Source organism: Ambystoma mexicanum, chromosome 1p, assembly GCF_040938575.1.
Source record: "Ambystoma mexicanum isolate Mex_15411 chromosome 1p, UKY_AmexF1_1, whole genome shotgun sequence".
NCBI classification, from domain to species: Eukaryota; Metazoa; Chordata; class Amphibia; order Caudata; family Ambystomatidae; genus Ambystoma; species Ambystoma mexicanum.
In genome coordinates, this window is record NC_090921.1 from 1,186,206,593 (window position 1) to 1,186,230,977 (window position 24,385).

At 42.8% G+C, this 24,385-nt stretch overlaps 1 pseudogene; it reads left to right on the forward strand.

The window, feature by feature from the left end:
- The first annotated feature begins 151 nt into the window (after positions 1–151).
- LOC138533475 (F-box-like/WD repeat-containing protein TBL1XR1 pseudogene) lies at positions 152–24,385 on the forward strand (annotated as a pseudogene).

The window sequence follows — 24,385 nt, forward strand, 5'->3', positions numbered from 1 at the left end:
AATATTGATAATTGTGTCACAAGCTCTATGAACATTCTCTCATGGAATTCTGATTCTGTGTCATTTTTAGGGAAACTAGATATATTGTTATTCCACGAGACATATGGGGGTCATTATCACCATGGCCGTACCCATGCCGGTAAATGCCGGCATGGCTAACACCGGAGTCATGAATTTCCTTGGCATTAGAGCCCCGGCAGACCTGCTAATTGCCCATTCTCAGACGCCAGAAATGATTACTCCCCATTCCCATTTGAGTCCCACTGACTCAATGGGAATGGGGAGGCTGGATGCACCGGCATCATTCATGAATGGTGCTGGTGCATCCGACGAGTTCTACACGCAGCTGCCGTTCGGCCCAAAAGGTCAGACCTGGCGGGATGAAAGGCACCCGCTCGCAGAACTCGTAGTTTGCCTGTCCGGAAACAACAGTACCAGCAAGCTTATTGGTACTGTTGTTTCCAGACTGGCAAACATATAATGAGGCCCATGGGCTTTGGATGTGACACATATGGACAATTTTGCGGTCTACGGCGTAGAAGTAATAACATCTGTAAGGGGTAGGAACTATTGAGGTCTGGTCACATACATGGCACACTCATCAGGGGTAAAAGAGACCCAGTTATTTTTCACCTCTTTAACATTGCTGATTGGAGATGTATAATTGGTGGACGGTACTGCGTGGCGTGAAGTCAATTTTTATAATGCACCAGGTGACAGCAATGGCTTTGGGCCGTTGAAAAGGTGGGCGGAGGTCTTGGATGCTGTAGGAAATCATGCAGGCCCTCCACTGGACACCAGACCTGCAGTCGGTGGCGATTTTAATTTAAGAATAGGAAACTGCCTGCATTGATGACTGTGCCACAGATGAGGCTATAGCAGCCAGCATTATCCCCCATCTATGATAGAGGCTAATGTGGACAATAGGGGCAAGACATTTATGGATGTGTTAACTGATTTGAGGTTGAGAGAAGTAAATGGGCGATTCATATCCGATGTCCCAGGCAAGCACACCTTCACACCTTCACAAATATTAAATATCGTTCAATGATATTTAATATTTTAATGATCATTACATTATTTGGGTACTGAAAACTGGCACTGGGTAAAGGATTTTCAGGTGGTCCCAAGGATTGAAAGCGACCATGATCCCCTTCTACTGACAGTATGGAAAAGGAATGGGAATGATAGTCCTCCATTGGTAGTCAGAAGGGCCTAAACTGCTGTCTATAACACATTGCAGTGGGATAAATTGGAGCCAGAACTTTTTTTGCTTAGGGTGATGCATACAATTATAGACAACCTGGAGAAATGCCTGCACCCAGGTGCCACTGATGCGCTCAAATTGTGAGTTTGGAGAGATTCAATGCCAAATATCATGCATTTAGATGAAAACTTGATCGAAACTCAATCTGAAGAGACAAACAAGGTTCAATGCAAAATGTAGGCTGGCGAAACAAGCTCTCTTGCAAGGACTCTGGTGTGAAAGTAGAGATCAAGAAGAAATAACCAACAGCATGACATTTAACAAGTACACGTTAAAGACCATGAAATTAGAAGTGGCAGAGTTAGCCTGGTCAAAATGAGAGAGAGAGCGGTGATGCTGAGCAACCTGAGGGATTATGAAGAGAAGCCTCTAAACGCTCACACCAGAAAAAATAAAACCCATTAGGGAAAAAGGCCAAAGAAACTCTTGCAAGGACTAAGTGTTTTTTTCTACAAAAATAGGTGCATCAGCAAAGAACTCTGATGCCATTGAATATTGTGCCAAAAAAGGGTACAATCAGAAGGTTAAAAGGAGACACAGTGTCATAGGTCACATCATTGTATACAGTGGAAACTTGCATGGCTAGATGGTGTGACCCTATACATGGTCAGTGTGCTGCATAGAGGATACAAGGTCATTGGTCCCATCCAAGTTCGTCCGTCTTCCATCATGTGTGGTCTGCTGGGCTCATCATCTCCAGGGAACTAAGGCCAAAGAAGCAATTAGCTACATTTGTGAATAGTGCTATTCTATCATTATACAGTGCTCCTGGCATTCTCGAAGACTGGCACAGGTGGAGTCTCGAGGTCACACTGACCCACGCATACTTCACTCATCCCAATCATGTCTCTCGGCTTCCAAAGCTTCCACCTTCACTTCTGAACTATAATGTATCCCTCCCTGTACCTCACATTACAAACCATGTCATTACGAAATAAAGGTGAGACGACCATGCTCTTAGATCTTTTGTGGTTCATTGGTTTATGGTCGGTGGTCTGGGGTCAACTAGTATATTTGAATTGATTGTGATGTCTCGGATTTAGGGCAGGCATAGGGGATATATCACGTAGTTGACTGGGTGAGGATTTGAGGCCTGCTCTGGCCTGTTTGTAATAACACATACTGTTACACTCACGAAGCGCTGGTCCCTTTGGTCTAGAAGCCGGCTCTGCGGTTCCGTTCGGAATGGTACCACCAAGATGGTGGATCGCAGTACGAACGGTTCCGCTATTGCCGTTCCAGTCCTCTCACGTTCGCCAGAGGTACGGCGTACCGCTCACGTGACTCTTCATAGGCCATGGAGACTTCCAGCTCTTCGCGTCGCTACTGTGCTAGCGGATGCTCCGTGAGTTCGCAACTAGGCAATCTCAATCCTTCGTAAAGCCTCTACCTCTACCGTTACTAACCCCTCTTCTCTTGACCTTCCAGATCCTCTATCCAGCATTCTTGGCAGATACATATTCCCCGGATTCATCTAGCGTCTCATTCTGATACGCTGCCTCGGAGTTCTCGAGTTACTGCATTCTGGGTATTAACAAAAACTCTCGTCCAAGTCCCTTCCTTCTTCGAGTATTTTAGGATCTGATTTTACTTACCTTTACTTTCTTCTTACAGACTAGTGTTCCAGTTACCACTCTCTGTGTCCCGTATTCTCGGCTTCTCTCCTGGTATTTCTAATCCGGCTGGTTAAGAGGTCAGGGAAATCAGTCTCCTGCCTGTTTTTACCCATTTCCCTTCCTGTACTGCTACTATTCATCTCTTCGCTTCTCATCTCTCCCCTCTCCAGAAGCAGTCTTCCGATACTCAACGCCATGATCGAATAGGAGTCATCAGCCTGCGAACCACACTCAAACCACACTCCAATCTTCGGATCCTGCGCTCGACCAGGGTTTTCTTCCCCAGAGGGTTTCCCTGACTGGTGCGTACCTCTCACGCTGAGTTTCCCTACCGGTTGAGAGGTTGACGCATTGGTCGGGGAGATTCTTGAGCTCAGCATTTGCTTTCCCGTTGAACATATCAGTCTGCTCAGGTAAGACCTCCAAACCTATTCAATCGGGAGTTATTGTAACTAGCCTAAGGTTCTAGTATTGCATAACACATACACCAAGGCACCTAGTACTGTCTTGTGGCTTTGCAGGGCACATTCTTTTTAGAACAAACATATTGGCAACAACTTTAGAACAAAGAAGGGTTTCTGTGAAGGTTGTCTGCATGGGCCTCTCTCATCATCATTTGGGCCTCTTCAGATTTCCCCTTCAAGCTCGCGGCCTGTGTCTAACACTAAAAATTGCATGGCCATGCAGGCTCTATGATTTGACTGCAGTTACTTAATATCTGCAAAATGCCGTCTGCTTAAATGCGCGCACTATGTTTAACCATCTAAATTGTGTACAATATTATTATTGTGTGGGGATCTTTAGGACACTCTCCGCCCCCTGATCTATTATAGTTCTTCCAAAGGGGCTTGCCTCACCCTATATCGCCTAGCGATAGGATGGGTTTGCTCCCTTCCCAACAATTACTGGAGAGCTATTGCCGACGGACTACACGCTGATGACACATCAGCGAATGGGCACGCCGGCTTGGTAGGAGTGGACAAGTGGATAAAAAACTTCTTGACAATATATGACAACACAATTGCTGAGAAGAAGGAGAGTACTCGAGATAGAATTGCTCGATATTGTTTTCCCAGTACCAGTTCTGGTGTGGTGGTGTCAATGGACGAGGTAACTATGGCGCTTGCAGGGTTTGCTAAAGGTAAATCACCAGGCCAGGACTTCATCCCAACTGAGTTCTTCAAGTCTGAGATGGCAATCCGGGTGCCAGTTGTTACCTTGATATTTAATGTGATATTGCATTTGAAGGCCCTATCGGATTCATGTAGTGGGGCAATTATAGTCCCGATTTTCAAGAAGGTGGACAGAGACGATCCAGCCTGCTACCAACTGGGTCTCAGGGAACCAAATATTCTTGGAGTACGAATATGGCATATGTGAGAGTACTGGTACAGTCAACCAAACATTAAACTTGAGCCTAGTTCTGGACAAGTATGTTTGCGGTTGTAAGGGAATGATTTACTTGGGTTTTATGGACCTTTCAAATTCAAAATTCATTGACTGTATCAATCATGCCAAGCTGTGGGAAGTACTACTGTAAATGGGTATACCAGAGGAGATATTACAAATGTTGGTTGAAATGCACACAAATTTGGCAGCAAGTGTGAGAATGGGAACATAAAGCAAAATAATGCAAGAATTTAAAATCGCCTGCGGAGTGCGGTAGCAGTGTGTATTAGCCCTGCTGCTTTTCAACATTTATATAAATTCAAAATATATTGGTTGATCTGACGAGGGATGTTCCTTGGATGGCCGATCAGAAGATATGCATACTTTTGTTAGTCGATGATGCTGTTCAGATGGCCAGAAGGAAGCATGCCCTTCAAACGCTGGTTAATGGATTTAACACCTACATAAGCAAGAAAGACCTGAATATTAACGTGGCAAAGTCAAAGGTTGTGTGGGTTGGACATAGTAAACCTCAAGGGAATGCTATGTCTGTAGAAGGAAGAAACCTTGAATAGGCCACTACGTTTCAATACTTAGGGTTAACAATGTCCTGTGATCACAAATGGGCTTCACACATTAAACAACAAATCAATGGCTCAATTCTGAAGTATGGCGCAAGATTGGGTGGATTACCATTGGATCATATTTTACAAATGTATTCGGCCAAATCATCACCATTACTGACCTACAGTGCAGCTGGGTGGGGTTATGATCTCATTAACAAACCCCAAGTAACCGAAAATCAGTTCCTAAGGAAATAATTGGTGTGTCGCTGTGTATCCCTGAGTATTTGCCACCTGAAGAACGTGATTTGTCCTATGTGGAAGATCTTATAGCAATACAACCCTTAACATTTTGGCTACTCCTCTGGGATCCCACACACTTGTCAGTGACCACAAACTTGGTGAAAGATATAATGACCTCTAACTGCTGTGGTGTTTTCCTTGGCTAAATTATATCAAACTATCTCTCCATACAATTGGTTTTACACAACTTTTTAGTGAGGAATCAGTAGTCGGTAAGGCCTCTAAAAGCGAGCTAGTGGATAGCTTCCTTTCTTATAGAGCAAATGCCAGAAGTAAAACGTGAACTGCATAAGCAAAATGTGCAATTGTATCAAAATAACACTTCCCCACCAAGCACTAGACAGGGCTATCTCGAATGGATGATAACCCCACAGAAGAGGGCAATTATTGTACATTTTAGGGCAAATGTGCTGTTTACAGAAGAAATGGTGCCCTCCTTGCTGAACAGTTGTATTACTGGAAGGAGGTGTGTTTGCTCTGGGAATGATAGGAACGATTTACAGCATTGTATATTTTTTTGTTCTATTTTTGTAATTCCTAGGAAATATTTTTTATTCCGGATATTAAGGGCACACAGTGTAAGACATGTTCAATCACCCCCCAGGTTCCTATTTTTTGTTCCTATTGAACAATCAGTGGGTTCCTGACCCACTGATTGTTCAAAGTATGAATTTGTACATTGAAAATCCCCTTATCTTGTGTAGATAGTTATCAACTTGTTGATGTTTGTTCACTTTATATAGCACGTACGTCGGTTTAAATTATTATAATTTTTTTCTTTTTTGGTATTGGTGTATTATATTAACTTGTATACTCTTGGATGAAAATGTATATCTTCTGAATAAAGATTTTCTCTCTCTCACCCCCTCTCTGAATCCACCCCCCCCTTTTTCTGAATTACCTACCAGACCTTTGACCAATCTCTTGTTGGAGTAACCTAGGAAAAAAAACCTATTCCCAAAGGATAACATATTGCATAGTATAACTGTATCCCAACAAACCAAGTACTAATGGTGTCAGGAAACCGACCAATCAAGCAAAAGTGTCTAAGAAGTCCCGTCCCGAGGGCCATCCTTCACCTCTGCAGGAGTATAACTCGATACCTTCGACCAGCACCATGGGTGTATGATAATTGAAGGCCACTTTTTAGACACCATTGACCCTCCAAGAATTTCATCAAGACTCACGATGCTAAGAACCTCCTGCAGTGTAGTAATGTTGTTTTGCATGCCTTTGTATGTGAAGACTAGATCAAAAGGAAAGGTCCATCTATATTTGATGCTTTTTCTGGATATATCTTTAGTAATGGGCCCGATATTCCTTCTCTTTGGTAAAGTTGTCACAGCAATGTCCTGGTAGATCTGTATCTCCTTTCCATTCACTCGTATCACAGGATGCCCCCTAGTAGCAAGCAAAACAATTTCCTTTTGTGAGTATGACGACATGGCCACTAGAACATTTCCCATTCTTTGAATATAACCAGGTTGTCTGGGACCCATACGATGGGCACACTCTATCAGGACCAATTCTGGTGATGAGGTGCCCAACACTTCCTGAATCAAGCTCTGCACAGTAGGTTTCAAGTCCTGGTCAGCAACATCTTCTAGAAGGGTTCTGATGCGAAAGGTAGACCTTCAAGAACGATTCTCCAGATCTTGAATTTGTAATTACAGATTTTGAGAGGCATGATTTGTATGTTCCAAAAGTTCATTGTTCTTTTCAACCTCCTCTGCCACATGTTGAATTGGCTGTTCGTTGGTGTCAGTGCATTTGTCCAGCTCCGCCACAGCTCCCTTACTATCCACTAATGACCGCTCTAGGTCAGTTTTTAGAGAGTAAATTGATCTTGAAATGACACCATAAATGTTTCTTGGAATGTGGCAAGTCGCTTAATTGTAGCATCAGTTTGGGTATCATGTGGAGCTCTGGAGAGCCATCTTGGAATCAGTGCCTCAGCCAGTCTTTAGCATGCCATTTATCTCTGTTTGCTGTACCCTCAGTATTATATCAAACATACTGAGCTACATATTTATTTTTGTTATTATAATTTCTAGATTAATACTTTTTCCTTTTACAACATCTATCTTCCACTCTCTAATCAGGTTAGCCTGTAACCTGAAAATCCTTTTGGTGGAATGATTGGAACATGAGGGGTATCAATCAAACACTGAGGGCCTCATTACGACCAAGGCGGTAGGGGGTTAACAGCGCCGGTAGAGCTGTGACACTGTTAACCCCCTACCGCCTCATTACGAGGTCTGCTCGCGGGTCCCGCTAAGGACGCCTGGTAAAACCAGGAGTCCTTAGCGGGTCCTGCGAGCAGAGCAGGATGCTAACAACGGGCTCGTCATTAACAGGCCCATTGTTAGCATCCTCCCCATTCCCATTGAGCCCAATTGGGGCTCAAATGGGAATGGGGATATACCGGGTCCGGGTTCCTTGAATGGGGAAATACCGGGCCTTCCAAGGTCGGAATGGACCGGTATTTCTCCATTCAAGGAACCCGGACCCGGTACCCGGTATGGGGGTAGCCATGCCGCTAAGAGTGGCATGGCTACCTCCATACTTGTAAAGAGGCCCTGAGTTTATTTGGGATCAATGATCCATAAAGCCATACACATCAAATTTACAATGGTCAAGCTCCCATTATGATGAAACAAGTAAAATTGTTGAAACATTAATAACATAACAAGTTCATTGTCAATGACACACTTATTACTAAGAGTTATTCTGTGCATAGATAAGCTTATAGACACGTTATCAAATATGCGAGTACATCTAAGTACATTGATAGTTTAGTTTTAGGCAAACAGCAAAAATGTGCTGAAAAGTGCAGTTACAGCCTGCAGCAAACAATCAAATATAGTTTCCATTCCAGAACCAGAAATAAGTTAGCCAGAATGTGGGAATTATCATAAGGTGCCTTTAGCAACCAACCAGTTAAGAATGTATACATCCAGTAGAACAGCGATGTCATTTTTTGAAAGCGACGATAAATATGCTCTTTTTGACGATGCCTTGCTCAACAAGCTAGCTAAAGTAACTGTGTAGGGAGGTCAGTGTCAGTCTGTAAAATGATATTATTTCAGAGATGAACATAATAAGCTGCTTACAATTACTAGAAAGAGATTATGACAAGATATAAGAATACAGTTTGCACCCACACTCTTTTTAGCAAGACTATAGTCTATTACGAGAATTTCATCTCATCAGCAGCTTAGGACTTTTAAGGAATTGTTTGCTTTGATAAAGACCTTACAGTTGAAACACATGTCGGCAAACACAACCAACATATCGATGTAACCATAAGTGCCTCAACCAATACATGATGTTACCACAATCAAGATATTGAAGGTTAGTCGGTCTCCTCATATGAAGCTGCTACTCAGCGCATCATATTTACTATTGTACTTTCTCTTTGAACAGTGCTATATTGTAATTTAGGATAAGATCTGCAATCGAGCATAGCTGCTGCTGTGTGAATCTTATTTCCTTGTGCTTAGAACAGTTCTATTGCGCAATTATATTTGACACAACCTTTTGATACGTAGAGGAGATTTAAACTCCAGCATATACTTGCATCACCATCTTGCTTTGATCTTGATTTCCTGTGCCATTCACCAAGGGATTAGCATCCCTCTCAAGCTAGAATGCTTGAAGTAAATCCTACAAACTTCGGGAACTATATTTCCCAGTAGCATGGGCTTCTCATTAAAGGAAATATCAGGTTCTTCAGTGCTGGGGCTTCCGCGACAAGCCTGTCTACGGCAGTCTTGCAGACAATTATTTAATATCCTTTGACTCCCCAGCTCCTCAAGGTTAGTCAGTCCCCTTGCAGGACGCTGCTATGCAGTGTGCCATATTTACCATTGTACTTCCACTTTGAACAGTGTTATATTGTAAATTAGGATAAGATCTGCAATCGAGCATAGCTGCTGCTGTGTGAATCTAATTTCCTTCTGCTTAGAAAAGTTCTATTGCACAATTATATTTGACAAAAACTTTTGATACGTACTCCGTGAATATTGGAGGAGATTTAAACTCCAGCATTCCTGGCAGCTATACTAGCATCACAATATTGCTTTGATCTTGTATTTACTGTGCCATTCACCAAGGGATTAGCATCCCGCTCAACCTAGAATGCTTGAAGTAAATCCTATGACCTTTGGGAGGAACAGTTCCCAATAGCACCGGCGTTGCATTAAAGGGAACGTCAGGTGCTTCAGCGCTGGCGCTTCCACGACAAGCCAGTCTATGCCAGTCCTGGCAGACCATTATTTAACATTCTTTGACTCCCCAGCTCCTCAAGGTTAGTCAGTCCCCTTGCAGGATGCTGCTATGCAGTGTGCCATATTTACCATTTTACTTCCACTTTGAACAGTGTTATATTGTAACTTAGGATAAGCTCGGCAATCAAGCATAGCTGCTGCTTTGTCAATCTAATTTCTTTGTGATTAGAACAGTTATATTGTGCAATTATATTTGACACAAAACTTTGATACATACTCTGTGAATGTTGGAGGATATTTAAACTCCAGCATTCCGTGGAGCTATACTTGCATCACCAGCTTGCTTTGATCTTGATTTGCTGTTCCATTCACCAAGGCATTAGCATCCCGCTCAAGCTAGAATGCTTGAAGTAAATCCTACGACCTTTGGGAACTACAGTTCACAGTAGCACCAGTTTCGCATTAAAGGAAACGTCAGACGCATTAGCGCTGGCGCTTCCGCGACAAGCCGGTCTACGCCGGTCCACTGCGTCCATCGGCACTTGATGGAAAACTCTGCTTTGACCCATGCATCTTCTTGAAACACTACTTCAGGTATGGGTTACATCAAAACCTGGCACCAGCTGACCCAAACAAATCACTTAACCAGCAGTTGATGCAGCACTATATAGAAGGAAGACTTGACACTTATGGCTCTCCCACACCTGACAGCATCTCCATTCCCTCAATAGAATCACCACTACCACCTACCTCCGTCACAGCAGGTGATACCGAATTGTCAATTACTCAACAACATGAAGCTGTTATATTTCCAGGCACCGATATGATTGCCTCCATTGCGACCACAGTAAGCCCTGATAACCCAGGAGAGGTCCCAATAAGGCAATTATCTCCAAACAACTCCCCTAATTATTCTGAAATCAAAATTGTCCTCTTAAATACAAGATCTCTCAACAAACATGTGCAAGAAATTCACAACAATATTATCTAAGACGATCTAGACATCCTCTGTTTTACAGAAACGTAGTTACAAGAACCCATGGAGCCTACCATTGACATTGCTGTCCCTACAACATCGATTAAAAAAATGAGAAACAGGTAAAGGAGATGGAGTGGCCATAATTGCCAGACAAGACCTCAAGCTATTCCCTTCACCCATCTACTGCACAGGATGCAAAATCCTACTACTTAAACTGACCGTTACACGTAACAATTGAATTAATATTATTGTCATCTATAGGCCACACTTGTTGGTCTCAGACTTCAACGATGAATTAACCCAGTTACTGAACAACCAAAAAGGCCCCAATACAGGGGCAATACTTCTTGGGGACCTTAACAAGTGGAGAGGGAATACCACAGATAAGGAGGCCATTAATCTAGAGATTGATTTACAAAACTATGCCTGTTCAGTGATAAACAAAGACCCTACCTACAAATCAGGAAATCAGCTAGATTGGATCATAACCAACAACATGGACATGTCAGTGCTGGGAACTTTCCCTTGCATATAGACAAACCACCTCAAAATAGAAACCAGACTCACACCAAAACACAAAGTTGAGAAACTTAATAACACACCTAAGATGGTACAAGGTAGAAACCTAAGAAAAATGACGCCAACTATTTCATCACAAGGAAGCAACCACATCATGAACATCACATCTGATGAAGACTCGTGTGATAAAATAGTATGAAAAATAGTATTGACTTACAATAGCCACTTCCAGGAGTTTCTTGATCACCGTGCCCCTATTAAAAGCTGGTTCAATGTGGAAACCACTAAACTTAAAAAAGAGAAAAGGAAATTAGAAAGAACGTGGCTCAAAGATCCCACTGAGATTAACAAAGAGAATTGGAAGAATTTGGATAACATATACAGAACAATACTAACAGAACACAAAAAAATAATTACTCTGACCAGATTGCTGCTGCTACTAACTCCACAGGAAAATAATTAAACATTTTGAAATTTATTGAAAAGCCAACAAGCCACTCTCCCACATTTCAACCGTCTACAGAACACTATGAAATGGTCCAGACAGCTTTTCAAAATAAAATCATAAAAGCCTGAGAAACAATAACAAGATACAAAGTTGATGACCTATTGTGTCCCTCGTTTACATCAGAAGAAACCCCACAAATACGGGGTCCGAAATTTCTGTTTACTCCAATCTCTGTAGAGGACATGAATAAAGTACTCTAAAACATTAATTGTACCTCATGCTCAGAGAACGTAATACCCCCTAAATTAGTACTGCACAACATGGAAACAGTCTCACCATACCTCAGCAGAATGGTCACTACCTCATTTGGGGACTGTACAGTACCAGTGGCAATTAAAACCGTCACGGTTACACCTCTGCTTAAGTAACCAGGACTCAACCAACAGGATCCCTCAAATCTCCACCCAATTACAAATTGTAATTTCCTCTTAAAAATATTGGACAAAGTTGCAACAGGCCAACTTCAGGACTATGTTGACAATAACAACCTCCTTCACCCACAACAATCGGGTTTCAGAAGAGACCACAGAAAAGAATCCACGCTGCTGGACCTTCAGTCCTGGATGCTAAGCATTCTGGACGAAGTCAAGGCAGGTCTGCTGATTCTCTTGGACCTAGCGGCAGTTTTCAATTTGCTAGATAATCGGAAGTGCCGAGCGTCCCTGGACTCATCGGGAAACTGCTCCCAGGATGCCATCAACTGTGTGGCCTCTTTTCTTGAAGACAGATGCTCGAAGATCATCTGGGGTGATCACAACTCTTCATCTAGGCCAGTGGACTATGGCATGCCACACGGTGTAAGCTTCTCCCCACTGCTCTATAACTTGTGTTTATTCTGTTTATGTATCCTACTGACAAACATGGGGTCTTCTTTACAAATTTTGCAGATGATACGCAACTAATCATTGAGTTATGTGGGAACTACACCAGGGAGAGCAACAAGCTATCAGCCATATACAATTCCATCGAAAGATGGATGAAAACAAATTGGATGTGCATCAATGGCACCAAGACTGAGCTAATGACATTCGGCTCGTCTTATGCCAGCAAAAAACTTGACATCACTTATTCCTCCTTTACGAGCAAAGATTCAGCAATTAAAGTGCATGAAAAAGTTAATACTCTTGGTGTTTATCTGCAAGCTTCACTGGGAGCAGAAGCCCAAGTTGCTTATCTTATACACAATTGCCAATACCACCAAAGACTCCTGAGACGTATTAGGCCTCTGCTGAGTCAACAAAACAGTACAACCATTGCCAGAGCCACCATCCTCTCACGGCTGGATTACGGAAACTCATTGATGCTAGGTGCTAGTGGCAAATGTCTGAAACAGTCCCAGGTAATCCAGAATAATGCCATAAGAACTATCACAGGTAAATCTAAGAGAGAGCATATCACAGGCAACAGGAGAGATCTCCATCGGCTGGCTGTAGAGGACCGTATCATCTTTAAATCACTGACGTTAGCCCATCGTTGTCTGTTTGGGGATGCCCCCGCATGCCAAGTTGCGCCCTTAGATCTAAGGACAAAGGTCTCCTACTCGTTACCTCATCAAAAAGAGCTAACGGAAAGGGTAGGGCTTTCTCCTCCAACACAATCACTAGGTGGAATGAGCTACCCACTAACTTGAGAGCAGAATCAAACTACCTAAGCTTCAGAAAGAAGCTTAAAACCCTTCTCTTTAAATAATAGTCCTTGATCCCTGACTTCAACTCTTCTTCTGCAGTGACACTTCGATCCTCTCTCTATGTTGTCCTGTCACACTGTCATCCTTGTCTTTATGTAAAGCACTCTGATGCCTGCGGGCTACAGCGCTCTAAAAATACAAAATAAAATTATGTAAATACATGATAAAAATAATATCGATTTAAGATCCAACTGCTATGATAATAATTAGAACATTTTATATACCATTCAAAGAGAAGTTTTGATTCCATGCGTACTATCCAAGACTAGATAATTTGTTTGACTTAAAATGACATAGTAGGCACATGAGCACTCGAATCGACCATTTACTGTTTTGCCGTCACCCATCATGATGACTTTTTGTCACTGTTCTGCGTTCCATTTTACGATGGTCGTGGGGTGGCAGATTTGTCTTATATTTGATGTGAAAGAGCTGAGAGTGATGAACCCACCTGAGTGCGATCTCACTGGTGTTCTTGGTCTACTTCTTGATGCAAGCATATTGTTTGTGTTGATGAGGACAGCAGTGCCACTCGGAAACAATATTCCTTGCTCAACAGCCAAGAGGCTTCAACCTTCAAGTCAAGGGAAACCAAACTCAATGCAAAGTACTATAAGTATAAGGCTGTCTCCTGTCACGTGACCTCCCCACAGATCTCAAAGAAGAACAGAGCTCTAAAATGTTCAGTTGTTGATAGAAAAATAAATATCACAAAGGGAGGCCTAACAGCTAAGAACAAACTACTCACTGGCCATTTGAGATGGGAACAAGCCATTGAATGGATATTGTGCACTTCTCAAAGACTGTGCCGTAGCAAAGCACCTTAAGGGCATTGCTTATTGGTGTATTGTAAGACCCCCTTGTTAGGGAGAATTCACAGAAATGTGCTACTTCCCTCCACCTTAGAGACACACAGCAAATCTGCTGGATTTTGAGGGCTTGATTTTTTTTTTACTTGTAGAGAGTGAGACCCTTTTTCCCACTCTCTCATGTATTTTAATTAAGCAATATGCCCCGAACGGCGGGGGCATTACTGACTCAGGTAATACCCCAGGGCCCATAGTTATAGGCCCGAGCAAAGCGAGTGCCTTAACAAAGGGCCCGGGGCATTACCAGAGTCAGTACTACCCCGCTGCGAGGGACATATAGCTATTAGTACCCAGCGAGGGCTCAATCAGAATGAACGCACCATTCTGATTGTCCCTCGCCAGGTCATTACCCGGCCGGGAATCCCTCGGATTCCATGCCTTTGTCCCCGGTGGGGGGATGGCAGCCCTCAGCCAATGAGGAGGCTCGAAGCGGGGCCATCCCCGCTCTGAGCCTCCACATGGCTGGATGCTGCCTTCGTCCCCCACTGTGGATTCAGGTATGTTTTATTTTTTGTGTCCTCCCCCATACCACTATACGCCCTCCCACCCCACTTACCTTCTGCCTGTTTTGTCCGCGGTGAGGGACGATGGCAGCCTCCAGCCATGTGGAGACTGCTCTGAGCCTCCACATGGCTGGAGGCTTCCATTGTCCACTGCCGGGGACTCATGTACTTTTTCTTTCTTTTTCTTTTTTCCCCTCCCTCCCTTCTGCCATCCCAACCCCACTTACCTTCTTCTCCTTATTTTTTCGGGGGCGGACGCTCAGGGAACAGAAGTGTTTCCAGTGCATCTGCTCCCGATGGCCACCATGGAACAGACTCTGTTTTCTCTTCCCCGGCAGCCATTTTCTTGGTCTTTTTTTTTTTTTTTTTCTGTCCCGAAACGCTGCAGCGTTTCGGAACAGCAAAAAATGCTTTTAGTGCCCCGGTCTCACGGATCTTGTGGGCCAGGGTACTAAAGTGATTTATTAACTTTGTGTTTCTTTTGGTTCTGGAGCCTGACAAACTCCATAGTGATCATCTTTTACATGGTGTCACACAGCACCTTCAGAGCAGTGGCACAGGGAAGTCTACCAGATTTCCCAAAGGTTTAAATACCTTCTCTGGGATAAACTACTGTTTTCCCGAGCCGTGAGGTGAAATTGACTTTACTTACATTTGTAACTTTCTAGACCCAGCATACACTATCTTACAATAGGGTGCTGTAGGGGTTTCTTAGTATCCCCTTTGTCTAGCTTCTCATGTAATATTTTTATGTTACCCTTTCCTTAGTGAATGGCTGGTGGCAGTGGTTTAATTGTCAAAATGGCCCTGGTCTTCTTTTTTCGCCATTTCTTTGTGGAAAGGGCCTTCTTGAGATGTACTCTGCGCGCCAAGCCAGGTTTGGTCCCTTTGTTCACTTTGCCTTTGGTGGAATTCATAAGTGAAGCCCGCCTCTGGCTCCAGGGTGTCTGGTGGGGGCAGGAAGTGAGGGAGGTGCCCAAAACTCCCTGTGCTTAGTCTCCTAGGAGACCCAAAGGCACTCTGTGGTGATTGCCTGGCTGACTGTCCGGCAAGGACAGCCACCCTGCTGGGTAACTGACAGCTAGGATGGAATGAATGGGAGAGAACTGAATAAAAGGCAAGGCTTTTGGCTTGGAAGACGGAGTTGACCACTGGACGAAGGAACCGAAGAAGAACTTGAAGAGGATGCATGCTGCAACTCCTTGACCGTAGGTTTGCCCAGTGAAGCTGCTGCTGTGCTGAAACTCCACATTTTGTATCGACAGAGAAGCCCCTGCAAGGACGACTTCTCCCCTTCAGTTGGTTGGACCAATCAACTCCAAATTAAGCCACCTGGACATCTTCTCTTAGCTGGTTGAATTTCCACAGAGTTGCTGCTCGAAACCAAACAGCCAGGCAGAGGAACACCAGATTGTGTGTGTTGCTTTTAAGTTGGCCAATAGCTCCAGGAAGATCCTCCAGACTCCAAGGAAGCAGGCATGACTGAGCATGAGCCCCCTCAACAGAGTGAGGGACCACAGAAGCAAGGAAAGTCCATTTCGACCAGCCAGGAACCGCAGTGTTGCTATTTGTGGTAGTCGCGAGGAGCTGGAACACCAAAGTGCCACTTGTTTAAAGATTGCCGGTTGTGAGCAGTGACGGTCCCATTGCAGTGCAGGAGTCCCCAGAAGTCTTCCCTCTTGTCCCCACAACTCAGGCCCAGGAACAGTGAGATCTGCAGAGCTGCACAGGAACAAGAGTCATCTGCGGCACTTTTCTTCAATTCAAAGGTACTGTAAAGTCTGAGAGAACATACCTCTTATTGTAGAGTTGCTTGCATCTTCTGCTACTCACAAGCCTAAACAGTTTGTGGCCCTACATTGATTCGTCTTTTCTTCAAAGACTTCTAAAACATTGTGCAATGATGTTTTCTACTCACCTATCAGAAGTGCTACGGCGTTTATAGACTTTTGCCCATTGACTTTGGCTTAACCTGTTATACTAAATAACTCTGCTTAGGGGATCCCAAAGTATTTGCCTGCGTAAGAATATCTGTGATCTCTTGTTTGTTCTTATAACCTTTTCTTTTGACCAATTCCTAAGAATGTTTTAAATGTTACAGTAAGATATTAATGTCCCCAGCACCCTAGCTATTGAAGTCAACTGAGGGTGTAGGTTGTGACTGTGGGCCATCCCAAAAGTGTCTTTGCTGATTTAACTAAGAGTGTGTCGTTTCGGAGTGTATTTGTGTGTTGCTTTTATATTGCTCTCTTCTGATGAAGGTTTATTCTAACTGACTGATAAATACATCAATAATTGTTTATTCAAGAAACCGTGTGTGAAAGTGTTTATTTGAATACTTGTCACTGTGAATCTCTGTGTAACTCCCCTCCAGCTCACATTGACTCCTCTTGAGGTAAGCCTGGCTGCTCCACATGCTACCAACCTGTGTAGTAAAGAGCTACCAACCTGTGTAGTAAAGACTTATAGGAAAGGTTGGGTTCCTATTGCCAGGAGGTCAGGGTTGTTGCAGTGCACCCAAAGGGCACTGCATACAATCGTGCCTAACATCCCCATATAAAAAAGACTTTCCTTGTAACCTTTCCATGTTGACTAATACACACCAGGACGTGTTATTTGCTTTCCATGCAGCGCTTGGATAAATCTAATCAAAGATATTCTTTTCTTTGCCCAATCTATTCCATTATTGCACCAGTAGAAACTTTTTCATGCAAGCTGGGGGCAAATATTTTCAAAGTATACTTGCTATCCCCAAAATAGGACATTATTGCCATTGTACGAATAAAGTCACGCTTCCTATGGCCAATATTTGCAATGACATGTAATGTCATAGTGGGGACACTTGAATAATTGTTTAATCGGTAGGCGAGTATGCAAGATCAATCAGTTTCGAATTCAATGATGCAAGATCGGGTGAGCCACTCACATGAGGGTGTGTGATAGAACTACATGGATGGGCAGTTACGTTCCTCTGTTCGTGTGATATGTCTGTGTGCACCTAGCTGCAATGTGCGATTGTTGTTTGTATACGAATTGTAATGTGGCAAGAGAAGGACACATACTGAGTTGTTTTCTCTGAGTGAAAAGTCTTTATCGTTCACTTTCAGTTTAGTGGGTGCAGGGAGACCGACCCAAACAATTCTAATCTTTCGAATGCCTTGGATAAAGTTCTGCCTGAATTTCCTTGTGGTTGCTTGGTATGCTAGAAGCATGGCAACGTAAATCACACATTCATGCTGGCTGGATCCAATATATTCTAGCACAAGGCCACTGTCAAATTACCTCTTTATCCTGGCTGCAGCCAATACATGCCTATACTGCCACTGAAATAACCTCTTTATGGTGACCTTGCTCACCATCTGCCAGCCTTTCCTTGTAAAACCTGCTGACATGTACCCAATTTTTAACGTCTTCGAGGATTGCCCATGTGAAAATTACATGCATTCAATGCATAATATATGCCAGATGTTGCCATGCAGACAGCAAACAATTTCTGGAAATATTTTCCTTTAAGCATGTTGTTATGCGTGCCTTGACCAACCATAAGCATACCTATACGCACTGCTCTCTCCATTGATGGCAGGATGCAATGTTAGATGACGAACCTGTTTGTCTTGTCCCTGTTGCGGTCATGTCAATGCTGAAGAGGTTCAGGAGGCCACACCTCAGTGTGCTGAACTGGTGAAGGGCTGGTGTGTTTGCATAGCATTAGGTGCTTAATCCCCTGTTCCACTCCACATGCTCAGAGATGCCAACATTTCACAAAACACTGCTCCCCATAAGTACACATCCACGAATGTAGTCATTCTCAAGTGCACACACATTCACGCCCCGCACACATTAACACTTATGAATACATGCACACACTGACATATACAAATATGCAGAAACATGGTCAGATGCACGTACAGATTCTCCTAGACACGCATATTCTTAACAATGACACACTGGCCTAGGAGTACCCAAAGATATGCCCCTCAGGCTTGAAGGAAAAATATTGTGGTTGGACGCATCAACAGATGATTTTGTATCAGTGATCGAAATGAGCGCAGGAACGGTCGGGAGCGGTACCCATTCCTCTACCTTTTACAACCATATTCAGCATTCTATGTAGAGGATTTGCCCATTCATGTCCCTTTGCAAGTTTCAAGTTGTAATGGAAGCCTCAGTTACTAGTCACTTAGATTATTGCCATGCCCCGGCCACAACACCTTGTTACATGCTGCCCTATTGAAAATGGGTCCACCTTGGATTTCCAAACCTGTGGGTTTGTTGTGCTGTGTAGCTTGTTTTGCTAGCCCACCCCTTTTCTGCCTGGCTGTTCACCCTCCCAGCGCTGAGTGTCTGAGAGCAGTTGGCTGAGCCGAACCATTTGGCTCTTTCTCTTAGTGACAGCTTTACATTCTGTCTCAATTCCACTCCCCATTCTAATCACAAAAAGAAAATCTCTTTTTTTTTTCTTGGACCCGGTCGCCTGTTCCCCCCAAATCCCCTCCCAGCCCGGGCAGCAGCTGAAAATGGCAACATTCATGTCTTCAACAAAAGGGTGACATCTGCCTGCAGAGGAGGGGAGCCCCAGCAAGCAGCATCTCCAAGGTATTTGATAGCTGTGCAATGCCGGTCTATTCTTTGTGGAGTTGAAGATGGATTTCCCAGAATATGGACAAAAGATGGAAACCTTGCCAGCACATTAGGACAACATAAAGGTCCAATATTTGCACTAAAATGGAATAAAAAAGTAAACTTCATTCTCAGTGCAGGTATAGACAAGACAACAATTATTTGGGATGCACACACAGGAGAAGCCAAAAAGAAATGTCCTTTCCATTCTGCACCAGCATTAAATGTGGACTGGCAAAGTAACAACACGTTTGCTTCTTGCAGTACGGATATGTGCATTCATGTCTGTAAATTGGGGCAAGATAGACCCATCAAAACATTCCAAGGACACACAAATGAAGTAAATGGAAACAATAGGGATCCAACGGGCAATCTTCTTGCTTCCTGTTCTGATGACATGACATTAAAGATTACTTGAGGAATTGGGATGTTTTGCGACATAATATGACATGACTATTAATCTTAGTAAGACGAAAACAATGTTGATATCTTCAAGGCCTGTTAACCGCCCTTAAAATAAAATTAGTTGGGAAAATATTGAATATACCCAATGTTATAAAAGTCTTGGGTGGAGATAGACAGTAAATTATGCTACGCATCTTTAATTGAGAGGAAAACCCATCAAGCAAGTCACATCATTAATCTAATTCTCAAATTTGTCCAAAGCTATGCAGGGTATACCTTTAAGGAAATGATGCTGATATATCGCCAATGGTTTATACCTGTACTTATATGTGGCCTAGAAGCCCTCACTATTACCAATCTATCAAGGCTCGACAAAATCGAGAGCCATTTTTGGCGTTCAATATTTAGCCTTTCAGGGTCTTGTCCTATCCAATATATTTGGGTACAATGTGGTCTAACATCTATAAAGGCTTATTAGCTTTGAAATCCAGATGCCATCAGCCCACCAATATGCTAATGATGATGGGAGAAGGAATTTTTTGTTTGGAGCAAGACACGATTATGAAAGGATATGACAAACTATGTTGGAATTTTATTCCTCCTTGAATTGGGCAGTTAATCGCTCGAAATGTGGTCAATATGGAGCTATCAAGAGAGCTCTTACAAAGAAATATCTGATGAAAGATTGGACAAATAATTTTGAGCAGAAGAGAAAACTGCATAATTATGTATTCTTGGAAGGGATCATTCACAAATATTGTAGTCCAAAGCAGGGGAGTTGCTAGGTCTGGAAAAGACCCGGGGCTATGCTGATGTCGGAACTGTTGGGACTGGGGGCTAGCTAGTCTTTTGGCTGTAGCTCCTGAGATTCTATCCGGGGCTACAACCAGAAGATCAGGGGCTTTAGCCCCCTTAGCCCCCCCCTAGCAACGCCCCTGGTCCAAAGCAATATTTGACAGGATGCCCGTCTCCTTCGGTACGCAGATTAGAATGCTGATGCTTCTGAATCAGCTGCCAGGGAGAGCCACTTATGGCACACAATGGCAGCTGCCTATTGACCAAAGGACTTGTCACCTGTGTAATATTGCTAATAACCTTGAAACAATTAGGCATATTTTAAATGAATGTCCTAAGTTATTATCGCTATGTAGATGCCAATATAGCAGTTACATTCATAATTATGAATATGTTGCCTCATCCCATTTTTGGCATATATGTTTTAATACATCGTCTGATAGAATAATTATAGCTACCTTCCATGTGTGGAAGATAGCTATGGTTTCCATTAAATTTGATGATAATTTTGTCTAGATTATTAGTATTAGTATCTTTATTTATTATGCAATTTGTGGCTAATATATGTTTAGATCTACTGGTGGTCAGACTTTCTGAGTTTTGTGTGACACTTTGGGTACAGGTGCTGTCTGTTTGTTCTCTATGAGAACCATTAATGGTTTTGTGATGTAAAGAAGAAATTAATTTAAATGAAATGAATGAAAGTATTTATATAGCAAATGTATCTTTATAGCATTGTTGTCTAATGTAATTGTCAAGGGTTTTGAACCATGTTAAATCAATAGACTGGGTAGATGTGGCGATGAGCTGTCGCCGCCCATTATTCTATCCCAGAACAAACTAAATCAATAGACTGGGTGGATGTGGGGATGAGCTATCGCCGCCCACATTCACGCCAGAATAGGAGAACTGCGCAGTTGGCACGAGGCCACTCCAAAGATACAACCTTCTTATGGGGGGTTCCACATCACCACTCTACTCTAAGGATGCCATCAAAACAATGTTAAGCAAGGGTCCTATACTATCAAGCAAAAGACCACTCTATTGAAATGCAGTAATTCAAGACAACTCAAAAATGGATGCAGTACCGACAAATTCCCCAAGGTGGCGCTAGCGGTCTAAACTCTGACAGGGAAACTGTATTTAGGAGTTGCAAGAGGGGCAGGGACTTCAAAGCTTGTTAGTTAATTGGACATCTTAGCCATCTGCTGTTCCCAGATGCCAAGAGGCTGGGAAACCTTAACACCTCAGAGATTCCACACCAGGAGGCATGATATCACATGACCCTGTTGATTGATTGAGGCGAGACTTCCAGGCAGCCTGCTGGAGCCCACACAAAAGGCTCTTTCTGTTGAATGGGGTTTGTTAATTTTGAGAGTTTCCTGCCAACAGCCCTCTGCCAGCAAGGAGAGACATGTGATCACTGACCCACCCAGACTTCTGGAGGCGGACCCAAACACTTGGGGGGTTGAATTGCAACAAATATATATTTTATAGAAACAGTGATAATTTATTGTAACCGAATGACAGGAATGTACAACTTTGAGAGTCTTAGTTTGAAAAATGCCCTCACGATTTGAGTCCAAACTCCAATTAGTACCATGTTCTGGGGCAAAACCCCGCTAATTATGATTATTGTAGACAATGTGTTTAAGCTAGAGACATGGAAAGTTACTGGGATATATGTGGAAGGGAAATGTACCTTTGTATAATTTTTGATGAAAAACCAATGTTGCAAAACCAACTAAAATCGAAAATAAGTTGCCATTTTTGAATGCAAGCTCCTAGAAATGCCAGAGTCGGGACATGGACTATCTTTAGTAATATATGATGTGTGTATGTGATGTCAAACAACTGTGTACCTGGGAAATATGTATTTGGATCAGGAATATATTTGTGTGCACATTGACCAGGGGAGTGTCATTTCTGCAGGTCATAAAAATGACATCACTCTGACACACTATCCCTTCCCAAATCAGGGACCAAATAATCTATTGACCTATCAAATCAAGAGAGGGGCAGGCTTAGGGATGCTGGCCTCTCCACCCACTTTTTAAAACACATAAAAAGAGACTGCTGGGACAGGTAGGGACATTTAATTCCATTTGCTGCTGAGCATGCTGACCGACGACTTCACATCCAGAGATCCAGCCTTCAAATCCATCAATCTCCAGGACCTGTAGCAGAAATTAACTGCAGAATTTGTAGCAGAGAGGCCTGAATCCACAAGCTGAATCCTCTTCAGCAGGCCTCAAAACCAACCAAACTATTCAACAGCCGGGCAAGCTGTTTGGATTTTTGCCAAGATTTTTTGCAAGAACCTGTAGCAGTATCCAAAAAGCACTGCTGTATCCGGAACCCGAGAGAACCACAAACCAGACCGCTGTGAGCAGAACCGGTGCCTGATTGACCCGCTGTATCCAGAGAGCTGACCCAGATCGCTGTGAAGTGCCGAGACCAGAACCAGAGTCCAGTCCAAAACCTGACCAGATCCGTGGCGAGGCCCATTCCTGCCCAAAATATATTGTGAGTACCGCCAGAACTGTGCAGAACCTAATCTCTTAGTTAAAATAATCTAATTAAAGCTATTTTAACCTAATTAGAACAGCCTCCTAGAAATTGTGTCATCTGTCATTTTTAAAGCTGCACAACTGTCACCTGTCAATTCTGCAGCTGCAAGCTGTCACCTGTCATTTTGAGTCTTACTTTAAATCCGAAAATCTACCTTTATTAAATCGTCCGTATCACTTGAACCGTTTGGGCTAGGAACGAAATCTTATCTCATTTTAAAACTGTGATTCTAGGCTTTCCAACGAACCTAGAACCGACTTCCTACTCCCTATACTTCTTCCGTAATTGCGAGACACACACTTGCAAATTTTACCGCGATTTGCGATTTGGCCCGATTTCTTCATCTGTAGAAATCACCAGCTTTTTGCTTCTCTTTGCTAAAATTCGTTTGCAATCTGCTAATCATTCATAGAGTATTGTTAAAGTGAGCCTGAACTAATATAAAGTAGCCATCATCACCCTAAGCCTCTAGAAGGAATTAAAAGCAATTTTAGCACCTTTTCACTTCCTTGCAAACCACATTAAAGTAATTCACCAGTGTTTAAAACTCATCCCTGTTTTCTCTAAGGTTGCTGGGGGAACTGGAACTGTGTATTGCATTATAAAGTGTGATTTGTGGGATTCTTGAAGACTGTGTGCTCTCCTTCCATTTCTTGTATTGCATAGGGGGGAGTGAATTGTCAAAAGAAAAAGTGATCATATTGCCTTTTGCTAAAATCTTAACAAGTTATTTCTGTACTGCATTTTATTCCTCCTTGCATTTCCTTGAAACCATCAAGCATTTTCAGCTACCTCATCCTCTACACTACTCCTAAGTAACCAAATCAGTGTACCCCTGTAAAATTATCCATTGTTGATCACGGTCATATTCTGAAGTGTGATATCAGTTATCAATTTATTTATAAAGTGTGATAGATATATATTATTGAATTGTCCAAATAAACCTTTTAATTTGCAAAACACACTTACTTCTTGGCTCAGTGGGGTCAGGGGGATTCTAAGATGCGGGTATTATACAAGGGTTGTCATCCAGAGTACTGAACTGGATATAAAAATACATCAATAAGGGTTTTCCTCAGCATCCCAGACTAGGCATTGACTTAGCTGTAGTGTTGATTGAATATCGCTTACATAATGTATTGTTGTTTAAGTTTATATGTATTCACATGTTAAATTATGGCTTGTTGTGAAGGTTTTGGAGCATGAAACAAGATAATTGTGTACATGATTTGCAAGCTCACAACAAAGAAATGTATACTATAAAGTGGAGTCCTACTGGACCAGGAACAAACAATCCAAATACCAATCTCATGCTAGCAAGTGCATCATTTCATTCCACCGTTAGACTGTGGGATGTAGACAGAGGAATCTGTATACACACTTTAACAAAACATCAAGAACCTGTTTACAGTGTAGTTTTTAGTCCAGATGGTTGACACCTTGCCAGTGATTCATTTGAAAAATGTGTACACATCTGGAATATGCTTCCGCCTACGCTCTCCCTTGCTGAGACCATAGTTCCACTACTTTTTTTGGTACACTTCTACAACTGGTTTTGGTAA